The sequence below is a fragment of the Balaenoptera physalus genome, assembly GCF_965194825.1.
Source record: "Balaenoptera physalus genome assembly, chromosome: 3".
NCBI classification, from domain to species: domain Eukaryota; kingdom Metazoa; phylum Chordata; class Mammalia; order Artiodactyla; family Balaenopteridae; genus Balaenoptera; species Balaenoptera physalus.
Window position 1 is genome coordinate 126859026 of NC_138890.1, and position 18851 is coordinate 126877876.

Below are 18851 nucleotides of genomic sequence, written 5' to 3' on the forward strand. Positions count from 1 at the left end.
TATAGCACAGGGAACTCTACTCAATACTCTACAATAACCTATATGGGAAAAGAATCTAAAAAAGAGTGGATATACATGTATGTGTAACTGATGCACTTTGATGTTCAGCAGAAACTAACACAACATTGTAAATCAACTATACTCCAATAAATATTAGTTAAAAAAAAAAAAAAAACAAATTCAAGGCCAAAATAAAAGAAATTATCAAAAACAGAGAGTAATTAACAAATAGAAAGATATGGTAAACTAAAAACAAGAACTAGGGAGTTAGGGAAGGATTTCCGGGAAAAAAGTAGTATTCCATCTGGGTCTTAAAGGGTAAGAGAGAATTTAGATAGCATTAGCAAGTAGAATGGAGAGGAATGGGCATCTTGAGCGAAGAAAATAATATAAGCCAAAACACTAAACTGGGAAAGGGTATGGTTGTTGGGTGAGCAAAAAGTATAATGCCAGACTAGAGTAGAGCAAGCTTTATTTAGGACTCTACAGCCTTAGCTAGTTCTAAGTCAGACAGGTGAAACTATACAAATATTAATTATACAATTTATATATCTTCCAGGAGACCAATGGTCTGGGAAAGAATAAAACCAAAAATTCAAGCAGAATATGGCTAGAAAAATATACCTTAGTTTTAATTTCTAACTCTATTAAATAAACTTTAACACAATCCCCAATTTACTCATTATACAATGGGCCCACATAGCTATACTATTCATCCCATGCTGCCTAAATTGGTGTTCATATTTCAATTCTGGCTCGTCGGAAGTTTTTTTTCACCAGGTTTATGAATAGGCCAGGAGATTCTCAAACAGAATAAGCCTCATGCTTATCTCAGCAATTTTATGAAAGATGTTTTGAAGTTGCTTTTAAAATCTGTGCTAATGACCTACTGCTTGTTTCTAAGGTTTTTTCCACCTGTCACATCAGGGAAAGAGATTACAGAACTTGCAGGCAGTTCTATTATTAATAATCTCTAATATTTCTGCTTGCTACAGAGAAATTTATCAAGACAAAAAAAAAAATGCAACAGCTCGTTTCCTCAGCTGCATTTTGTAAAAGACTCACCATTCAAGTTATTTCCTCAAATATTTTCTAAAGTCAAGAAAAGCAATAAAACACCTTGTTAATTATGCGGTTAATGTTTACTGTACCAAAGATACTTAGCTTTGGTTAATATAATATTATTTTTGTACACATTATTTTATACTAGGGCCAAAAGAAGATATTTTAATGTGGGCATCTTTATGTTACCATTTTATTGGGGACTGCTTACTTATTGGGGCTGTTCTGACGCAGGGAATTCTGAGGAGACCTTAAAAATGAACTATTAACCTTCCAAAATGAGAAAAAAATTCATGTTATACATGAAACAGATATTCTCATCCCTTCCCTCTGCTGTCTTCCTTTCTGAACCAACTACTTTCCAACCAAAGGTGGCAATTAAAGATGAAGTAAGGTCAGAGATTAGAGCGAGGGTCAGAGGCAAGGTACAATTCATCAACGGAATGAGATGGGCATGGACCATTACATGGGAGACAAACCCCTGTATATAACCAGAAGGTAATGTTTACCATCACACTTGCTCATCTTAGAAAGGGCCATGCTAGGGGAAAATTTCTGCTTGTCAGCTGATAATTTATTTGTCACTTCAATAATCTGCATATCAAAATAGGTGATTTCTTTCAAAGTTACCATTTATTCTCATTTAAAAAGAGAGACTTGGCTGCTAAGTAATGGAACTTTTTTCCATTTGAATATCAAAAGGATAATACCCCTTCTTTTCATATGCTCCTTATTATGTATTTATTATTCAGTGGAATGGAATGGGGTATATTTGCAGCCACAATACTATCCCTGTTCTCAAGCTATTGACTGTATGGAAAATTCCCCACTTCTGATCCCTCAGAAATGATTTCATATGTTTATCATAAAACTCCTGCTTCATGACTTTAGAGGACTAGGCCAATATCTCTTTAACTGCTAATATAGTTATAACAGACTTCTGACACTTATATGATACATAATATGTATAATACAGATACAAAATTTTCAAACAATCCCGAAATGAAGAAAATGAACATATCCAGTAATTGGTGTGATCAAGAAAATCTCTCCCCCCCACAACTTGCTAATGATTTTTTTGAAAATAGCAATTTCGCATTTTGATGAGGCCATTTTGACACAGCTATATTACACTCAAAACATATAATGTGGAGCTAAATTTTGATTCTAAATTATTATAAAGATTTACACTTGCACGTATGTGAAGTTCAATTTTTCATATGAAATACAGCCACAACTTAATACAGTTCCAGTATTATATGTGGTTTACTTAATGTAGTCTACTTGAAATAAATAATTGATAGGTTGCAATCCAAATTATTACTTTCAAAATGTTTAACAATATGCAAATGTACACATAGATATACATATATGTATTACAAATGTATACAAGCCTACAAGTAAGCAGTGCCCATTTCAGAGTAGTCACTCTGGGAAGGTTACTTCTAATAATCTTGCCATTAATTAAAACTATTTTTTAAAAGATCTTTTGATGTGGACCATTTTTAAAGTCTTTATTAAATTTGTTACAATATTGCTTCTGTTTTATGTTTTTTGGTTTTTTGGCCCCGAAGCATGTGGGATCTTAGCTCCCCGACCACGGATTGAACCTGCGCCCCCTGCACTGGAAGGCGAAGTCTTAACCACTGGACTGCCAGGGAAGTCCCAAAACTATTTTTAAAACACCCTTTCAAAATTGTCTTCATAGCCTTCACGATAACCGTTTAAATATCCTTAATAGCAGTAAAATCTTGAAGGTAGAGCTGAGTTTTGCAACCACGCAGAAACCATTCTGCCAAGTTTAGCAAATAAAAGAGACGTTCAAACTGAGTTACATAGTTTTTGATTACAAAATATAAACCAAAGACAAGTACTTATAAAAGAGATTCTAAAACCATGTTTTCATGTTGCTTGTAAATCAACTACATTTTTCAAATATTCAAAATAATTGTGACTAGCAGCAGCACTTTTGGAATAAGTATTTAGCCTCCTAAAATAACTACCTGAAATGACCACTCTAAAAAAAACATAACTGACAGCATGTTTGGGGGAAGGGGTAGTGTTTCATGACCCTATAGTCACACTTCGAAGTCACAAAGCACCTTTCTTCCAAGAATTTTAAAATATTTTCCAGACACTACTTCATTAACTCTCCAAATATCCCTTTATGAGAGATAGGACAGATTATCATTCTTTTTCTTCCAGAGTGCTGAGTGAAGATGGTGTAAGGGAAAGAGAACTGTGTGTATTCCATGAGTCAGTAATTAAGTCTAGGCATACTGTGCCCTAAAATGTGTGCTATGTAGTTAGCAAAATTTAACTGAACTTTTTTTTAGCTTTATTCTGTTTGATAAAAAGGCATTATATGAGGTAGATGTGTCATAAAATATTACAGGGATTAAAATGATTATTAATTCATTGCATACTTGACTGGAAGAATTCTTGCTTGATGTACAGGAGTTACTTATTAAAGAAGCTAGTGTCTATCCTCAGATACACTCATAAAAGCCCAGTTAAGTCTATTTTATCAAGGGAAAAAAGCTTGTTTTTTTAAAGACTCTTTTCCTTGAATTTTAGAAGAAAAAATATCTTCACTTTGAAAAACCAAATATATAAATGAAACAGACGAAGAAAAATGGGGCAATGAAAGATCTATTGGCAAAATCATTTAAGAGCAAACCCTAGGGAAACGGGTAAATTGTCGATGGCTCTGGAGAGAGAGCACAACCTAATATGCACATGATTACAAGTTAATTTTCACTGAAATTATTAAAATGATTATTCTTCTAAATGTTTAATTCTTTTGTATGAGAAAAGAAAACTTGCTGCTCAGGCATACCACCATTCCACTTATTCATTAAATAAACATTTAGGGTCTCTGCTATGCTAATCACTAGGTATACTGGGGCTCCCAGTGGCACCATTTTTATATGGGAGATTAATGGTTTGACAGATGAAAAGACAAACAAATTTAGTCCTTACTACGATTCCAGTGATCCTATTCAACAAATGGAATGATTCTGGTCTTTTAAGTATCACTTTTAGGGGTCCTAGTCCAGGAATATGAAAGGACTCAACTCTATTTTTTTAAAGAAAGTTTTTAGTAATTAATGAGTAAATAAAAATACGCCTATTAGAGGGGCACTCAGCGCTAAATTTTGTTTGAGGTTGAGTGACTGACCGGACTGAGGACAACTCTCAGTCAGATAAGCTCTAATCACAACTCCCACAAGGGCTGCCTGCTTATTTTTGAAATAATCACTTTTCCTCACGGGCGCCGTAGCTGTCTGGTCTATAAAATGGGTAACTTAATAGTAACCTGCCCACACAATGCTCCTTTGAAATTGACTAATGAATGCTCTCCCAGGTGTTAAAACTATTAGATGCTACAAAAATATTGAGTACTGTCTCGAAAAGAACTCGGTGATATACACGTTAGAGCTAATTAGGGCACTAATAATAAATCCCCGCCACCCTATGGACCCTCTCCCCACCTCCGCCCCGCTGCATTTCAGAGCTTACCCATGACCTCTGCCTGACAACCAGTCTGTATACTCCGGACCCAAGGCTGCAACAAAAGCAGCTGAAACGCCGATACCGAAATGGACCAGACAAAAGAAAGTGGGTCTGTGCGAATGGAACGGGCCGTGGGAGGGGGTGTGTGCCGACTCTCCCCACAAGCTCGGAGATGAAACCGGACACAGCGCCTCAACTCCCACCTGCAGGGCGGCCCACACCGGCCCCGCGGCGCCCCACCGCCGTCCCGCCGCCCCGCACGCCCCCGGCTCCGCCCGGCTCACGTTTCCAGACCCCGTGTAATTCCACTCTCCCTCCGGGTCACGCCCCGAGGCCGCCGCCGCCGCCGCCCCGCAAGCCTCAGGTGCGAAAGTTAAACCGCCTCCGCATCACCTGAGGCCGCGCCGGGAAGCTGACGGGCCAGCCCAGCCCAGCCCAGCCCTCGGCGCGTCCTCCCTGCGCGAGCGTGGGGCCCGAGCCGCCGCGGCCAGGCAGGGCCGGGCCGAGACCAGACCCTCGGGCGGCCGGGCCCCTCCGGGCTCCAAGCCGCCGGCCCTCACCTGCGTCCGCGTCCCAGAGCCGCCCGCTCCGCGCGTCGTCCCGGAGCGCCCGGCCGCCCGCAGCCCGGCTCTGAGGACTCGCGGCGGCGGCTCCGGCGGCGGCGGCGGCGGCGGCGGCTCTGTTGGCGGAGATGCAGGTTCGGCGAGACGGGAAGCGACAGGAGCCAAACCCCGCGGAAAGCGCTCGAGCTGCGCCGGCGGCCCGGAGCCCGCGGCCTCGGTCTCGGCTCACGGGCGCTCCCCGCCGCCTCCAGCTCTGCGCACCCACCTCAGCGGGTTCCGGCCCGAGCCGCGCGTGGGCGGCGCCCCGCCCCGCCCCGACCCCTCGCAGCCCTGCCAGCAGCGCCAGCTGCGCTGGGCCGGGCGGCACCGAGGGAAAGTTGTGCTCTCTGGTCATCCTTTTACCAGAGCAACAGAAGTTGCGGGTGCCTGCTTCTTCCGTGGCCTCACCCAGCCCCTCCTGTAGTTCAGAGCTCCGCGCCCACCTGCTGAGCCCATTACCTGCTCAGATCGGCTGGCATCCCCCGACCCATCTCCACGCCTAGACTTTTCCTAAGGCACCGCCACTATCTGAGTTTACTTTTCCCTTCTGATGTCACTGTCCTAGTTGCTTACCTTATTATGCCTAAGGTTCCATCCAAGTGCAACTGGGATTAACTACTAAAGTGTTTTTGTTTCCACTCTTGACAGATTACAGTTGGTAGGTGAGTTAATGACCCGCCGTAAATCAAAAGCGCTTAGTCAGGGAGCTAGGGGGCTGCTTTGAGTAAATGAGGACTTGTCAGCACGTCGTGAACTCTGGATTCAGAGCAATGAAAACAGATGATCAAAAGAGTATAAATAAGGTTTGGAATATAAAAAAGCAAGTTTTATTAGTTGGCTTGAGGAAGGGGAACGAAGCTGGGTGGGGGGACCTCAAAAGACTGTACAGCTTTCTCTGCTAGATATAGACATTTCCATTTACCTGACTGGCTTGTTTAGAGCCTTGTTCCAAGACTAAGGTGATATGCAATGATTTCCCACCTGAAAATCCGATGAAATCAACAACAGTAACAATACCACACAAAAACATCACAGGAAAAGAAAACTACAGACTATTAATATTGATACAAAAATCCACAGCAAAAAACTAGCAAACCAAATCCAGCAATGTAGAAAAAGCATTTTACAACATGACCAAGAGGGATTTGTCTAAGGAATGCAAGGTTGGTTCAATAAAAAGAATTATCAATGTAATACACTCTCTTAATAATAAAGGACAAAAACTACAGGATCATCTCAATAGATGAAGAAAAAGCACTTGACAAAATCTAGCACTTTTTCATGATTAAAAACACCCAACAAACTAGGAATAGAAGAGAACATCCTCTATCTGATAAAGAACATCTATAAAAGAAACCTGAAGTTAACATCATACTTCATGGTAAAAAATGAATACTTTCACCTAAGATCAGGGTAAGACAAAGGAGGTCCCACTCTTGCTACTTTTCTTCAACATTGTACTGCAGGTTCTAACCATGGCAATTAGACAAGGAAAGGTCAAATATCTAATAGTAAATAAAGCAAACAGAAGAAAGAATTATTGAAGAAAACCAGGACAATAGTTCTTAGCCCTGAGGGGCAATAGGATACAAGCTCTCAGCTCAATGGATAAAAATTATCTATGTCAAAGTGTACTTTTATGAAATTTCAAAACACATGGTTCTAGGAGAAAGATCTTAACAGGTTCCTGGGAGGAAAAAATAGATCATTTATGAAGATTCAGAAATCAGAATGGCATTGGACTTTTTGACAGAAACATAAGTAAAAGATAAATTCTGAAGGAAAATTATTTCCAATCTAGAAGTTAATAAAGGTTAAAAAGGGACTTTCCTGGCGGTCCAGTGGTTAACACCCTGCACTCCCAATGCACGGGGCATGGGTTCAGTCCCTGGTCTGGGAACTAAGATATCGCATGCCGCACGGTGCGGCCAAAAATAAAAACAATAAATAAAAATAAAAATAAATAAAGGTTAAAAAAAGACATTTTCAGATATGCAAAGTTTTAAATATTGTTTTCATGCATTCTTTCTCAGAAAACAATTGGAAAATATGCTCTACCACTACAAAGAGGTGAGGTAGGGGGTCTAACAGAAGAGACAGGTGAAGGTTACACCCAAGAAAACTGTGGTAGGTGGAATGACCACCAAAGGATGTCCACGTCCTAATCCCTGGAGTCTGTGAATATATTGCATTGCATAGTAAAAGAGACTTTGCTGATAGAGTTATGAACACAAATATGGAGGTTATCCTGGATTATCCAGGTGGGCCCAATCTAATCTAAAAGCCTTTGCTTTGCATGAGAGTGTGAAGAAAATAGTGTCAAATGTGGCAAAGAGTCTGAGGTTGAGGAAAAGCTACTGGGTTTGCTGACCCATGAGGCAACATAGAATAATAGCTCAGGTGTGGGGCTCTGGAATCGTAGTGCCCTGGCTTGAATCCCAACTCTACTGTTTATAATCATAAAACCTTAGGACAAGTTTCTTTCTTGCTGTGCCTCAGTTTCTTCATCTGTAAATAGAAGATTATAATAATAACACTATAGAGTTAAGAGGTTTTAATGCTTTTATCCACAAAAAGTGCTGAAAATATCTGACACATAGTAAATACTCAATAAATATCAGCTGTTGTTAGTATTATTGACAACCTTTAAGAAAATAGTTTCTATAGAGTAATAATTAGTTAGGACTCATTTCAGTGACAGAACTCCAACTCTAGTTGGCCCAAGGAAAGTATTCATTATTTCATAAGAATAAATCTATTATAGTTTTATGTACCTTTGGATCTAAGGGATCAAATGATGCCATGGACAAAATATCTCCATCTTTTCCCTCTATTTTTGGCTCTGTGTTGGCTTTATTTTTAGGCAAGATCAGTCTATGTCATGACAAGATTGGCCACCAGGAACTCTAGGAGTAAATTCAACGAAGTTAGCAACCACAATGGAAAAAGAATACTTCTTTCCCAATAGTTGCAGCAAATTTCTGGAACTGAGTCTCAGTATATAGACCTGGATTGCATGCCCATCCCCAACAATTACTGTCACTAGAAAGAGACAACTAGCAGGTTGGCCAGTTCAGTATTATTTGATCACCCATAAAACTGTGTGTGTGTGTGTATGTGTGTGTGTGTGTGTTGGGGTGTTGGTGTTGAGGGGAATCAACCTCCTTACTCAGACCACATAGACTGAAAGTGGCAGAGGCGTAGTTCCTCAAAGGAATATTGGGTGCTGTTATCAGAACATGGAAGTAGATATTTGGTCAGGCAAAAATAAAAGATGTACATTATAAGTGGTGAGTGTAGTTAATTAAAAACAGAATGAAAAATTACTGAACATCAGAGAGAGCCCAGCTGAGGCTTGAATGATGGTAGAAATCTGTATGTAGGTTTTGTGACCTTCTTCAAAATGTTCAGCATCCCAGGAAGAAAAAAAAAAAGACAGTACAATGATGTAATTTACATCAGGTTCAGGTTTGGGAAAGTGAACATGGCTAAAGGAGAAGAGCCAAAGGAATGAAGGTGTCGTAAAAGAACTGAAGAAATGGCAATCCATGGGGCCAGGTTGGGCAGAGAGGCAATAAGGCCAGAAAGGTATTGGCAAAGTAATCCCTATGTAGCTGAATGTTCCTGCACTAGTAAAGTTATGAACCTAGTGCTAAAATTATTGAGAAAGGCAATGCTCCTAGAGATTTGTAGGTAATAGAGATGGAGATGGAAAGAGACCTCAGGAAAACGTAGTTGTTTAGTTTTACTTTTAATTCTCTCTCTTCAGGATGTGTAAGGCTAAGTGGACATATTCCAAATTGAACTGAGGTCAAATCAAATCCGAAAAAGCTGAAGAAATTTAATTTTGTAATTGAAATTAACCAGTGCATGCTAATTTATATTTTATTACTATTGGAATGGAATGTAATTCCATTCAAACCACTCTAGTGGCAGTAAATCAGGAGTTTATTAATCAATATTATATTAGTTGTTAGTTATAAGTATCTTTAATATGGTTACATAATAATTAAAATATATAAATATTATGTCATAATAAATATATAATGAATAAATTAGTATTAGTATTAATAAAATCAAGCCAGAATTTTTTCTACCAGTTATGATAATTTTCCAATTCTTAAAACACCTAAGAGGAAAAATCTTTCAAAGAAAATCATGATCTTGTGAAAATGTCAAAGAAGATTTGAGATTCATGATTTTTCAACTGCATGACCTTAGGCAAGTTATAACTTTAACTCCAAGTTTCCTCAACTATAAAAATGGTTTTTCTTAAACGGTATGTCTTAGTTGTTGTGATTATCAAAGGAAATTATCACATGAGAACAATAGGTGACAGTGTCTTGTAAAGAATAAAATTATTTAAGTATGTCATTTTTTAAATAAGGAACTGTTTTACAATTTAGATAGCTACTACAGTAACCATTAGGTAGAGTTCACATTAAGTTCTAACCTAATTAGAAGGATACACATTTTAACACTAACTTTCATTAAAGTAGTTCCTTCCAAATTATTGAAGTAATTTCCTAATCAATTTGAGTCTGCTGCCCCTCACCTTAGAGTTGTCTTTTCTAAATTAATAATTCAAAGCAGTCTTGTGTAACCAATTCACTTATCTAACATTGAGAATATTACTAGTCAAAAGGTTACATACACCTTCCATCTTCAAATGTTGTTATGGGACCCATTCCAAATGTTAGTTGTTTGGTTTAACAATTTAAATGAAATTGGTTTATGGAAGCAATTGTTATTTATCAGGGAGTAATAAAAAGAAAGAGCAGAGAATTTAAAAAACGTGATTCATATGTGCTGTCTTCCCAAAGTAATCCAGGCAAATATAATCTCTCAAATATTGTGACACTTCTCACTCTAGCTCACTCTCTGGCAGCAGCAAGGTCTCAATCTGTCAGACAGCCTATTGCTTTCCCTGCAAAAGGTCAAACCTTCAGTTTGCTTTTATATTTAAGTTTATGGCCTTGGGCATTGTGGACATGAAATTTAAAATTTACCAAAATAGCATCATTCACACTGGTGCATATTATTTCATGTATATCTCTGTCCCATATCCTTTAATAATCAGAGTGGCTGTCACTTCTCTCCTTTACTGAAAGGATCACAAGTTTGCAATCCAATAACTTCATTTGCTAACTTCACTGTAGGTACCAAGTAAAGAAGGCCATGTCTCTAATTCTTCAAAAAATAAAAAAGATTATAGTTTGAGATTTGCTTTGACAGAGTTAGAGGACAAAGTTCTAGACATACTGCGTCCATGATAGTAGACATTTTAACTATATATTTAACAGTTTTATCCTTTGCAATATGCATAATGGAACAAATGAACGCCACTCTGATGAAAGACCCAAGCCTGTCTCTCTCATTAACTATGTGCTAGTTCTGGTCAAATGACTTAACCTGCCTGAACCTCAGTTTCCTTGCCTGTAAAATAACAGAATCATAGAATTTTAGGACGGGAAGGCACCCTAAAAAACCAAGGATGCATGGAAGTTCAGGCCTGTCTTATGTAGTCAGTCTTGAGGCAGAATTCATCTTTAACTTTGGCCTCAGTCTTTGGAGAGCCAAAAAGCCAACTACTGACTAGAGTGTCATTTCTGATAATATAGAGACTTTTTTAATTTTAAAAACCAATCATATTACTATTTTGATATGTTACTAGATCCAAGGTTTAAGGAAAAAATTCTCTCAAGTGATTGTGTGAAGCAATGGGCAGATGAAAGAAAGAAAAAATGTTTCTAAAAGTAAGGGCAAGTAAATTAAGTCTGCTTCAGAAAGCGTTTTGCTCAGTCAGGGCACGAGGCTTCAGTGTTTGGGTTTATCATTGAAATTGCATCCATCACTAGTAACAGAATCTTGGGGTTCCGAGAGTTAACAGAGGATAAGTTAGGAGAGTTAAGAGGGGATAACCTTGGTTGGTTATTATTAGAGAGGAAGGAAAGATTAATAATATAATTGCAGTATCCAGTATTGACAGAACCAGACAAAACATATCTTGCATCTCCACCAACCTCAAGTGAAGGTGAACGCTTGGTATCACAAACATGCAGTGCAGTTACCATATAAGCAATCTAGTAGCTACGGTGCTAGGTGATGATTAATGATCGTATTATAATGCCAGACTTTTAAAATAGCTTCTATAATTTAATACCAACATTACAGTAATATTTTAAAATAAAACTTCAGCTTTATTTTGATATCCCAGAAATTCATCCTGTGATGGTAATATTTCATTTTGACCTTGACTTTTGTCAAATACAAAGCATTTTGTATAAGCATGAAGTTATTCAATCAAAACATATTTAGTGCCCTTATATGGGAAATTTAGTTCAACTTTCCATCCAATTTAGCAATCGCTTCCAAAATATCCTAGAAGATAGCAATTCAGTTATGATAGGGCTCTTCCAATGATGAGCAATTTACTTCTGAACGAGGCAATATTTTCCTTGTCTTGTTAGTAGACAGTTCTAATTAATCAAATAGTTTCATTATGTTGACCTGAACTCTTCTTGCTTAATAACATTTCATCCAGTGCCCTTAATTCTGTCCTCTTATGTAACATATTAATAGAGTAAGTCTGTTTTCATGGGGCTAACCTTCAAAGGTTAGCCCTCTACAGGTTTGAAGTCAATCCTTTGTCATATCTTTTCTAGGCCAAGTGTGATCAGGCCTTTCAACCATTTATGGCACATGCAGACCACACCCTTCACTATCCTAGTGTTCTCTTCTAATATTTGAGGTCCCCCTTAAGAATGCACGAAACTTAAAAATGAGAACCCAGGACTTAGTGCTTTCATTCACTCAAGATGTTTTTATTGAGCATCTATCACATGGCCTATCTCTAACGGTAGGATACAGCAGTGAACAAAACAGATAAAAGTCCTTACCCTGTGGAGCTTATATTCTTAATGGGAAAAACAACAAATAAAAAAGTAAAACATACAGTATGTTAGAAAATAATATGTGCTGTGGAAAAACACCAAAGCAGTGAAGGGAAATAGGACCTTCTGAGGGTGGAGGTGGGGTTACAATGTAAAATAGTGATCCGGGAGTCACCAAGAAGGTGACTGTGCCCATTATCTTTTGGTCACCCCTCTAGATCTGCTCTTTTCTTATCCCACCTATTCTCCATCTCAGGAGGCTGACCTGTAGAGTAGATCAGCAGTTCCCCTGCCACCTGGCTTCCCGTTTGGGTTAACCATTGGGGATCCTAGTAAGATATTGGAGGGAGGGAGGAGAGTGAGGTCAAGATATTTATTCCTTGGTTGTCACTTAGTGAGGACTCTCAGGTTGATTGTGTCCCTCTATTAGAAGTTTGGTTCTTCTCAAGGATGTTGGCTCTGCAAAATTCTCTCTCCTTCTGTTTCCAGTAACCACTCCCTTTCTTGTCCCTCTAGGCCTAGGAATGGTGAGCTCTAGGTTACTGCACTATCCTTTGTGGTTTCTTTATATCCACACTTTTGAAAATAGTCCCTTTGTTCATGAGACTTCTTTGACGTTATCCTATTTCAAGTATGCTGTTTCCTGTTGGAACCCTGACTGATGCAGTGATATTTGAGCAAAGATATGAAAGAGATAAGGGTAAGCCATGTGGAGACATGAAGACATGAGTATTGCAGGAGCAGCAAGTACAAAGGCATATTGCTACACAGTCTGGCAGTGCAGAGCACAGAGGAGCTTTCATCTCCCTTGACCATTACATTATATGTCCATTAGTGTAGTCAAAGATTGTAGTAGCTTTTTCGTGGCAGTCATACTCTGTTTATACTGAGCTTGTCATAAATTCAAATCCAATTCTTCTGATTCATTAAGATTTTGGAACAAAATACAGAATTTTAACATGTATTTCCATTAACTTTTATCTTTTTGCCATTAAACAAATACTTAACAGGTACCTACTATGTGTCAAATCTTGTGCTATATACTGGGAATTCAATGGTCAGTGAAACAAGAATGGTTTCTACCCTTCTGGAAGCTTCAGCCTAGTATAGGAGACAATTAAATAATCACACAAATAAGTCTGTGCAAAGCTCTGTCAATTGTCAGTTCAGAAAGAAGCCCTTGGGACTGGTATACAGCCAGAGAGTAAGAGTGTCATGTAAAATGAGGCTAGCAAGATAAAAAAGGGTTATATCACGCAGGGCTTCATGGGATATGATAAATATTTTGTTCTTTGTTGCCAGAGCAGTGAGAATCCATTGAAGAGCTCAAGCAACTGGGTGAATTGCTCAGATTTGTGTTTTGAAAATATCAATCTAGCCATAGTGTGGAGAATGAATTGCAAGGAGTTAAGAATAGATCCAAGAAGACCAATTAGGAGGCCACTGAGAAATGTTAGGATTATGGGTAGAAACAGAATAACCTTCATATTTGAGAGATGTTGAGGTGAAATTGGCAGACAAGGGGAAGTTGGTGTCCATGATGACTGTACTATATTTCTTGTTTGCATTAACTGGCTGGATGGAAGTAGCACTCAAATTATCTAGACAATATTGGAAGAGAAACATGCTTTAGAGAAGAAGAGGAAGAACTTGGTTTGAAATATATAAAACCTAAGATCTCCATAAGATATCCAAGAAGAGAGGTCAACTAGGCAGATGGAAGTGTGAGTCTAGAGCTCAAAAGACAAGTCTCTGTGTAACTGGCAATCCATACAGCTGATAATTATCATGTTGGTTTTGTTTAATGATACAAATCTACCAATATTTCAAAAATCTTGATTCTATTATTTAGAGTATTATTAACTGTTTTTACTGCTGAGCTCTCTTAAATTTGATAATGTGCTTTCCATGTATTCGTCCGAATTGCTGACCGTTAAACTGGACAGTGCTAAATCCTAGTCAGGCGCTCGGTTTGGAAACCTGGAATCATAAATGGATCCTGACTGTGATTTGGTACAGCACGTTCTAAGCTGTGGCTGCTCTCTGAACTATTAGCATATATTTTATATTTTGGGACACGCTTATTATACCTTCCTATTCTCTTTCTTCTTGGTATATGTGCCTTTCCTATTTCTGCTGTGTACCTTTTGTTTTCTTTTGTTTTTTAAATTTTTATTGGAGTACAGTTGCTTTACAATGTTGTGTTCATTTCTACTGTACAGCAAAGTGAATCAGCTATATGTATACATATATTCCCTTTTTTTTTGGATTTCCTTCCCATTTAGGTCACCACAGAGCACTGAGCTATACAGTAGGTTCTCATTAGTTATCTATTTTATACACAGTATCAATAGTATATATATGTCGATTGCAATCTCCCAATTCATCCCACCCCCCCCCCCTTACCCCCTTGGTATCCATACGTTTGTTCTCTACATCTGTGTCTCTATTTCTGCTTTGTAAATAAGATTGTCTATACCAATTTTTTCAGATTACACATATATGCGTTAACATACCATATTTGTTTTTATCTTTCTGACTTACTTCACTCTGTATGACAGTCTCTAGGTCCATCCATGTCTCTACAAATGACCCAATTTGGCTCCTTTTTATGGCAGAGTAATATTCCATTGTATATATATACCACATCTTTATCCATTCCTCTGCTGATGGACATGTCCTGGCTATTATAAATAGTGTTTCAATGAACATTGTGGTACATGACTCTTTTTGAATTATGGTTTTCTCAGGGTATATGCCCAGTAGTGGGATTGCTGGGTCACATGGTAGTTCTATTTTTAGTTTTTTAAGGAACCTCCATACTGTTCTCCATAGTGGCTGTATCAATTTACATTCCCACCAACAGTGCAAGAGGGTTCCCTTTTCTCCACACCCTCTCATCTGCTGTGTACTTTTAGTGGGATAGACCTAGAAGATACAATTGGGTAGCTAAAAAAGTAGATAAAAACGAAGAAATAACAAATTTTTAAGGTACCAAATGCTTTAAATGTTTACTTGCAAAAGGACTAATGGGAAAATGTTGTGCACCAATGCTATGTGTTTATTGCTCTTTGGCAAAGCTAGGAAACTCCTATTATTGATTTATAGTGCGTCTTCTCTAGTACCTAGTATGAAAGTAGCAGGAATAGCCAGCTGCTGTATCCCTGGTGTATGCAGAACATGGCTCCATCTCCTCTACCGTTCTATACAGTGTTCCAAATCTCAGCCCCTCATACTCAGAGGTGGGTTCTAAGGCATCTTTGGCATCTTTATATAACCTACTGGTCAGCTGTCCCTCTTCTTCTCAGTCAGCTCTTGTCTCTGTTTCCACAAGAAATTCAACCAAAGCAAGCACATTGCAATCTTTGTAGTTTTGCGGATCCCAGAAGGATCATGTTGCACCTCACATGGCATATCACTTTTAAAATCTCACTTGGCTGTCCCTTCACTGAGGCTGAGAATCACTTGGCTGAGTCTTTGCTCCTGGCTGCACAATCACCAGATTCTTCTTTCTGCCCTCTGCACCTCACAGGTCTCATCTCAGCTCCCCCTGATTGCTGTCCTCCTAGCCCTTCTTTGCTTAGGTATTTCAATCTCCTCTCTCTCTCGCTCTCTTTTCCTTCTGCAGAGCAACTTAGCATTTTTCTAATTTCTACCTCTAAACTTTCATACTGCACAGAGCTCACCAGCAAAGGACCCTCCAGGTACCAAGGACCGTTCTCCTAGGGCAGTGGGAGATTGTAAATTTATGATGAATTTAAAATGAAATACATAATGAATATTTTTATTGTTGGATATTTACAATTTTGTCTCATTCCTTCCACATAGAAGGAAAATCAGCCTATTTTCTGAGTGTCTCAGTTCCACCCCAGTGAAGAGAATAGTAATGGGATGGACATAAAATTGGGCTTAACATAGAAGTCATTCCCTGAAACACTGAAAGATCAGGCTGGAGGGGAAAACAAGAAAGTTGGGAAAATAAGAGGGGTGGAGGGGATGAATTAGCTGGAGAGGTTGTAAGGAAGATAGACATTTTCTGCCCTTAAAATGCTTACATAATAACCTATATTTTATTTGAAAAGAATCAGTGAAGGCTAATCCAGTAACTAATAAGGGCTATTAATCTGCAGGTAGAGAAATAATGTGATATATATGTATATTAGTTTTAATTTACACTACAGGATAGCTTGCTAATGGTTGAAATAATTAATAAGGAATCCATATCCCAGAGATGTTTAGCTAGTACTTGAAAGACTAACCAGAATGACTAGCTTTATCATTGATCCACACCAAGAGATTTGATAATTAGTATACGGATGTTAGAAATGATTCTTCATTCATGTGGCCAGTTGTGTTCAAAGTATACAGATTGGCAAAAAGAACTTCACGGTTATTTCTACACTTGTATGAATAGGAAATAAGAATCTAGCAATTCCAAGAGGCTATGCTGTTGAGAACAGCTTGACTCCATGCCTGAACACTCCACTGTGTCACATGTCTAGACATTTTTGGAGGCGTCTGTCATCTGATCTTACCAGGAGGTTGGCAGAACCCTACAGCAAGAATATTGTTGCATCTGCCTTGAGTGAATCTTTCTTGCAAAGTGCTTGAAAGAACAAAGGTCAGGGATGTCACTGAATTTACACAATAAGTTAATTACCTTTTTATCTTCCCCATTTTTTTGTATTGTGGTAAAATATACATAACATAAACTTTACCTTGTAAACTATTCTTGAATGTAGAGTTTTGGTGGTATTCAGTATATTCATAATGTGGTACCACCACCACCATATATCTCCAGAACTCTTCATCTTATAAAACTGAAACTCAGTACCCACTAAACAATAGAGAGTTATTCCCTGCTCTCAGCCACTTGCAATCACCTTTCTACTTTCTGTCTCTAGGCTTTTGTCTACCCTAAGTACTTCATGTAAGTGGAATCATACAGTATTTGTCCTATTGTGACTGGCTTATTTCACTTAGCATAACATCCTCAAGGTTCCTCCATGTTCAATCATGTGTCAGAATATCCTTCCTCTTTAAGACTGTATAATATTCCATTCTCTCTCTTTTTTTTTTTTTTTTTTTGTTCCTACTTGTTTTCTTGTATTTGTAGCTGTGGCAAATTTTGGTCTGAGACTTGCTTTCATTGTAAGACTTTGGTGGAGAAGAACAAAGATATGTATTGTCCTTACATATCTCTTTGAACCAGGCTATTGTTATTTACCAAAAGTACCTAATAATCAGGAATGATCAAATTGCCTTAGGGCAGTTCTCAACATTTAGGTTATAATATTTATCATCAACATCTTTCAGTGCTCAATTATTAAATCTCAGGATTATAAATTAATTCTCAGAAAAATATAGCCATATTTAGTGAACAATAGTTTTATGTTAATGTAGGCACGTTTTCAACAATAAAAATTCTTATTAAATTATTTGATTATTGATTTTATTCATTCATTTGAAGGTTTTTTAACAAATAATGTAATTCTAAATAGTTCTCTTGAACTTTAATTTTAAATGGAGTCAGAGCTTGGATTCAGCCTTTTAGAAATCTGACTGGCAAAGTTCTTTGGTTTCACATTAATTTTTTTTTTTTTTTAAACTAGTACCTTTTTTTGTTGTTGTTGTTACTTGCCTTTCTTTTATTTATTTATTTATATATTTATGGCTGTGTTGGGTCTTCGTTTCTGTGCGAGGGCTTTCTCCAGTTGTGGCAAGCGGGGGCCACTCTTCATCGCGGTGCGCGGGCCTCTCACTATCGCGGCCTCTCTTGTTGCAGAGCACAGGCTCCAGATGCGCAGGCTCAGTAATTGTGGCTCACGGGCCCAGTCACTCCGTGGCATGTGGGATCTTCCCAGACCAGGGCTCGAACCTGTATCCCCTGCATTGGCAGGCAGATTCTCAACCACTGCGCCACCAGGGAAGCCCCTCACATTAATTTTTTTACAGGTGTTCTCATAGCTTAAGGCAGGGGGTGCAAAGGAAATACTTGCTTATAAATGCTGTGTGTGTTCCTAGGACAGTAACCTTTCATTTCTACATTTTTATGGCAATTGAGAAAGAGCCCAAGGAGGAGTTAAGAACAAAGAAATGGAATTAAAAGAGATCAAATAGAAAATGTTGCCCAAAGGAATTAAACATGAACTATTTCTATGAACTGGAGACAAAAGACATGATCAAGATCAGACTGATGAAATAAATTAGTGCCTACTGCAAAGTCTTTCTCTTGGGTCTAAGTGTAATAAAATCATAATTTGAAAATGTAAATTAAATGATTTCAACTGTTTTCCAGTATTGGAAAAAATAATGCTTCCTCTGATAGAAGGTAAAATAACATATTTATTAAGTATTACCATGTGCCCTCTTAATAAACAGTACCTTATTTTTCAACTACTTACTCCTCAGCTCAATACTAAGGAAGTATGACTTGGTTATTAATCATGCAAGGTCATCATAGTGGAATAGTGGTATGAATGGTAGAAAGATAAAATGGTCACATTTAGAGGATGTACATTTTCTTATGTAGAAAGGGATATAAAAAAAAGATGAGAGATAACACAGAGCCCCTCCAGATGGGGCAGCAGTTTCCCATGGAGATTTTAGCTGTGGTTGATGCCACTGGTACAAAGTGAGGATTCCTCCAGCATGAAAACTTATACTTATGTTCTGTGCCTGTTTGCCCACCAGGTGGAGATGACAGGTGGAAAACAACTCAAAGAAATTCCTAAGTGCATTTTGCAAAACTAGGTAATGTGTTTCCCAAGAGCATCTA

General features: G+C 38.3%; 1 protein-coding gene across 8 annotated transcripts in view; it reads right to left on the bottom strand.

The window, feature by feature from the left end:
* RNF180 (ring finger protein 180) overlaps positions 1–5429 on the bottom strand; it is a 302738-nt gene extending 297309 nt beyond the window's left edge. For 3 of the 8 annotated variants that reach the window (XM_082457253.1, XM_082457251.1, XM_082457252.1), the window contains exon 1: positions 5139–5393. The gene's annotated coding sequence lies outside the window, so the exon portion shown is untranslated. The other 5 variants (XR_014262246.1, XM_082457249.1, XR_014262247.1 and 2 more) reach the window with 4 other exon arrangements.
* Between the last annotated feature and the right edge of the window lie 13422 nt (positions 5430–18851).